The sequence below is a fragment of the Tiliqua scincoides genome, chromosome 1, assembly GCF_035046505.1.
Source record: "Tiliqua scincoides isolate rTilSci1 chromosome 1, rTilSci1.hap2, whole genome shotgun sequence".
Lineage (NCBI taxonomy): Eukaryota > Metazoa > Chordata > Lepidosauria > Squamata > Scincidae > Tiliqua > Tiliqua scincoides.
The window spans coordinates 53,704,055-53,709,853 of record NC_089821.1 but is presented as its reverse complement, the minus strand read 5'-3'; positions in this window follow the sequence as shown (position 1 = coordinate 53,709,853).

Genomic DNA, 5,799 nt, shown 5'->3' with positions numbered 1-5,799 from the left:
GCTGCTATGTATATTCTTTTAACAATGGTAGTCAGTGGGACTTAATCCTGAGTAGGGTTGCAGCCTAGGATTGTTAAAAATCCTTCTGGTCCTGACATCACTTTGGGTGGATCCTGACAGATTCTCATTCTAAAAAGTGGGTCCTGGTGCTAAATGTGTGAGAACCACTAAGCTAGAGAAGCCAGGAAATGGAATACAAAGCGTAAGAGATCTCAAGATGCAGAGTGAACTGCATCTCTTCCTGGGTGAATCAAAGCTCACACGAGAAGATGTCTAAACATACTTCCCCCTCCCCAAGTGTCTTTGGACTGAAAACAATCCTAGAAAGTAGTCATGTGAATTGTACCTAATGAATCAATTAGCTCTTTTTTTTTTTTTTTTAAGGCTACTGGTACAATAGAATCTTAAATAACTGCATGGTTAACTAACCTATCTTGGTTAGTTGGCTGCCGTTGGCAGGCTGAACTCAAATCACAGCAGTGGTCAAATTTTTACTCTCATACCCTCCCCCTTTTTTTAGCATGCACATCTGCACACATGTGCCTCAAAACCGCCACCCTCTCATCACCTTCTCCAATGCTTGCCTGTCTGCCTGGCTGCTTCTTTAAGTCCTCATCCACTCCTAGCACTATCCTGCCCAGTCTGTTTTGAAGAATTGACTGGGCTGACAGGGATAAGGCTATCCTGTTTCAGTTGCATTCTTGGAAGGTAAGTGAGCAGAACAGGATCTCAGCAGCTCCCTACAGCAATTGCTCACCTGCAGCGGTGTCACTGGAGGAAGAGATAGGTCACTGCCACACTCCACCTAGCCTCAAGAGTGAGTTGACCCTGACCATTGGCTATAACATGTTTTTATTCTGTCCTCTGCTGTTTCTGCCAGGAGATTTCACACCTCAGAGATTCACTACTTTCTACTCTACCATGCAAGAAGATGACACTGCACAGGAAGCTCTCTCTGCCTGAGCTTTCCCCTTTAACAAATCAGAGTTATTAAATATATACTCTTCTGTGAATTCTCTCAAGAGTGCTGATGGGGATCTAGGAGAAGGTGAATGCAGCACAGAAGCCAGGCACTGTAGGAGAATCCAGATTGCCACATGCAAGTAAGCATCAAACTTCTGCAATATAATTCAGCAATTAAATAACAACAACAACAACAACAACTTTATTTTTAGCCCACCATTCTCCCCGAAGGGACTCAAGGCAGCTTACAACAGGTTAAAAACAGATTAAACAACATAATTAAAAAACAGATTAACAACATAATTTAAAAACAGATAAAAGCATATTAACACATATCATAAAAACAGTAGTCAGATAACAAGTAGTAAAAAGGTAAAAAGAGCATAGAGCAGCAAGTCATAAAAGAATCAGGCCTGTAAAAAATTAAAAGATGTTGAAAAGATGTTAAAAAGGCCTAGAACTCAGAAGGCTTGTTTAAACAGAAGAGTCTTCAGGCCTCGCCGAAAAGTCTCATAATTACTGTATTATGTCAATGAACCAATGAATGTTTCTGGCTGCAAACTATTTTTCATCATTTGTATTTGTGTGCCAAAAATTGGTCAATGCATTTCTGTTTCCTCGTACAGCTCTTGCTTTACGGAGCATTTCTCATGTGCAATGTTCATACAAAGATGTGAGCTGTACAGGGGGGTAGGTTCAAAATGCAAAGTGACCTGTGGAGATTAGAGCAGGGGAGGCTGCAGGAAACAGAGAGGTGTGACTGTAATGAATGTTAAGCCCTACGCCCACCGTAGGGAAATGAACAGGACTGACTAGAATAAGGTTTAGCAAATGTAGTGAGGGAGGCAGCCTCCCCAATCCCATTAAAGTAAGCCTTTTCATTTTGTCCTTTACAGTCAGCACCCTGGGATCAAAGCTCTTCTCTTCATGTACTGTACTTGGTATAGAAAGAAATGGAACATCAGTCTTTTCCTAGAAGAGTATTCGTTTCAAACAGTGTAGCATATAAGTGAGCTCATATAGCCAGCAAAGAAATGAATGTCATAGCAAAGAGACAATGTTCGGAACAGAGAAATACAGGCTACCGTTTTCTAGCACAATGAACACATTTTTATCAGAGCTGATTCACCTAAGTACTTTGGGGGCTTTTTCAATATGTGTGGCTCTTCCTTTTTCCTGTGAAACAATGGAATTTTATAAACTTATTTTTTTATATTTTTGATGGCTTTTATTGTAACTTATCTTGAATTGCTAGAGATGTGAAACAGTACAGGCATGTCACTTCTGCAATAAACATCATGTACCATATTTATGTATGAATAAATTACCAGTTTGGAGGCAACAAATTGTGTAGACTGTCTCATGTAGTTCATGGCACACACACAGAGTTCACTTTTGCTTGTAGCAACCAATGTCAATGATACCCAAGAATGGCTCAAAACATAGTAAATTATAAGCCAATCGATACTCACAAATAAATCAATAATCCATCATGGAGGTCTCATCTAAGGAACATTTGCTACCTTGACCCAAGTAAGCCTCCACTGCCTACGTGGTTCTACTTGGACCAGCGCCAACAGTTTTGCTGTCACATGATTGGAGGGGTCACATTCAGAAGGTGGGTGCAGGTTCTGCCGGCAGGCTTCTCAGGCAGCAGGGCTGGGGGTGCAGTGGATGGCAACAGTGCTCCCCCAGTTTAGCCACCCGGGAGCATTTGCACCTGCTGACCCCCTCCCCCCAAGTACGCCAGTGGTTATACTTAGCCAGTGGTAAAAGCATACATAAGCTGAAGTGGTTGTATGTATATACTGCCAAATGCAGAATTTGAAATAGCAAAACCATCATTTTTGGAGCAGTCCCAGTGGTGTGCCACAAGCTGAATCCTGCACGAGGCAGCAAACATATATGTGACAGGTCTTCCCAAAGCTTAGGTGTCAATGAGCCCAGACTTCTCCTGCAGCTGTCACCCATCCATTATCATGTGAATGGCTCTTGAGAAGCAGATGAACTCCTATCCAGCTGTTTTGCAGAGGACATGGGCAGGAGGGGGAAAGACTGCTATACAAATGACACTGCAGTGTCAATCTTGGGCTGAGGGGGAGGGTGAACAAGTAGCAGGCAGTTAATGTCAGGAAATAATAACACTAATACTACACTCATTATTCTTTTCCTCTGGGCTTCCTCTAGACTTTAGGAGTGTGGGGTGGGGGAAGCCACAATTTGTGTTAGGAAGAAGAGGATACATCTGTTTCCGGAGTTAGGTTGATCAAGTCTGTGGTCTCAAGTTTTCTGTTCTGAAAACTTGAATTTCTTCAGATAGGGCTTTCCCAATTTTTTTTTTTTTTTACTAAGATGTACATGTAAGGACATTTATTACATACATCTTCATGACAGTGCAAGGAAAATTCCCAAATGTGCAAGTTCCTCTTGTTACCAATATGAGGACATAAGTACAAAAGGATTGACAAGAAGCATGGAGGAAAGTGTGAATAGGATTGTGGCCCAGCGCCCTTCCTCTAAAAGCCCCAAAGCGCAGGGAGGGTCGCTTTGGGGAGTTGCAGGCAAACTGGCAAGGAAAGGGGACTTTCAAGGACCCTTATCAGTCAGCCAGTCCTTAGGTCAGGGGCCTCAGCAGACTCGCTCACTATGTACCTGCTTGCAGCTTCTGGCTCCCTCTTCTCACTCACTCCGCAGCTCCCACCTCCTGGCTCCTCCGGGCTTCTCTGGTTGGGCAATCAGCATGCAGGCAGGCCTTCGTGCCCAATCCTATGCATGTCTACTCAGAAGTAAGCCCCATAATAGCCAATGGGGCTTAGTCCCAGGAAAGTGAGGATCAGGTTGCAGCCTGAGTCGTGCTCAGTAGCAGGAGCAAGCTCCAAGCGGACTCTTCAGCTGCTGCGTGGGATGCAAAGCAGCCTCAACCAGCCCCTTCCCTGCTGCTCCCTTGCTTGTGCTGCCTGCCCCGGGAGGCTCAAAGCAGCTGCTTCTCCCTCACATGGGCGCGCAGCTGCTGCCTGCCTCCTCTGATCCCACAGCACACCTGAGGTGGCCTCGCAGCACACCAGTGTGCCACATCACAGCAGTTGAAAACCGCTGTTCTATGGCGTATTGCATTTTGCAACCACCATAAAGTGCCTGCAGCACCACAATGTTAATTTTACAATTATAGAGGTACTCCACTTCTTAATTCCCTCCATTGCAAAAACTGTCCATTATTTTTGCTTTTTGCTTCCTCTTTAACCAGTTACCAATCCATAAAAGGACCTCTACTATAATTCCATGATTGCTATAGTTACCTAAGAGCTTTTGATAAGAGACTTTGTCAAAAGCTTTTTGAATGTCCAAGTATACAATGTCAAGTGGATCACCTCTGCCCACAGGCTTATTGCAGGGTCTGCTTTAGGACAATTTGACCAATTTGGCCAAACTGGGCCCTGTGCCAGAGGAGCCCTGCAATGGAGCAGCAAGCATAGCATCTATGCATAGAGGTTAAGAGAGAAGATGTTTCAGACCTAACTGACAAATTAAAGATCAATAAGTCACCAGGCCCTGATGGCATCCACCCAAGAGTTATTAAGGAACTGAAGAATGAAGTTGCTGATCTCTTGACTAAAATATGCAGTTTGTCCCTTGAAACGGCCACAGTGCTAGAGAATTGGAGGATAGCAAATGTCACACCAGTCTTTAAAAAGGGAAGGAGAAGGGACCCGGGTAATTATAGGCCAGTCAGCCTAACGTCTGTTCCAGGTAAGATAAGAACTTAAGAAGAGCCCTGCTGGATCAGGCCATAAGCCCATCTAGTTTAGCTTCCTGTATCTCACAGCGACCCACCAAATGCCCCAGGGTGGTGGAATAGTGGAATGCCTCATCAAAGATAAAATCTTAAAACACATAGACGAACAGGCCTTGCTGAGGGTGAATCAGCATGGCTTCTGAAAGGGTGAGTCTTGCCTCACAAACCTTTTAGAATTCTTTGAAAAGGTCAACAGGCATGTGGATGCGGGAGAACTCGTGGACATTATATATCTGGACTTTCAGAAGGCATTTGACACAGTCCCTCACCAAGGCTGATGAGAAAACTCCACAGTCAGGGAATTAGAGGGCAGGTCCTCTCCTGGATTAGGAACTGGTTGAGGTCCAGGAAACAGAGAGTGGGTGTCAATGGGCAATTTTTACAGTGGAGAGAGGTGGAAAGTGGAGTACCCCAAGGATCTGTCCTGGGATCTGAACTTTTCAACCTGTTCATAAATGACCTGGAGGCAGGGCTAAGTAGCAAGGTGGCCAAGTTTGCAGATGACACTAAACTTTTCCGAGTGGTGAAGACCAGAAGAGACTGTGACGAGATCCAGAAGGATCTCTCCAAACTGGCAGAATGGGCAGCAAAATGGCAGATGCGTTTCAATGTAAGTATGGGTTCTGAGCTGTCTGAGACAGATCAGGAGAGAGATCTTGGGGTCCTTTTGGACAGCTCAATGAAAGTGTCAACCCAATGTGCAGCAGCAGTGAAGAGGGCTAATTCCATGCTTGGGATCATTAGGAAGGGCATTGAGAATAAGATAGCTAATATTATAATGCCATTGTACAAACCGATAATAAGGCCACTGGGCTGGGGCACTTTCCCTATGAGGAAAGGCTACAGCATTTGGGCCTCTTCAGTCTAGAAAAGAGACGTCTGAGGGGGGACATGATTGAGGCAAACAAAATCATGCAGGGGATGGGCAGAGTGGATAGAGAGACGCTCTTTTTCCTCTCATATAACACCAGAACCAGGGGACATCCACAAAAGTTGAGTGTAGGGAGAGTTAGGACAGAAGAAAATATTTCTTTATCCAGTGT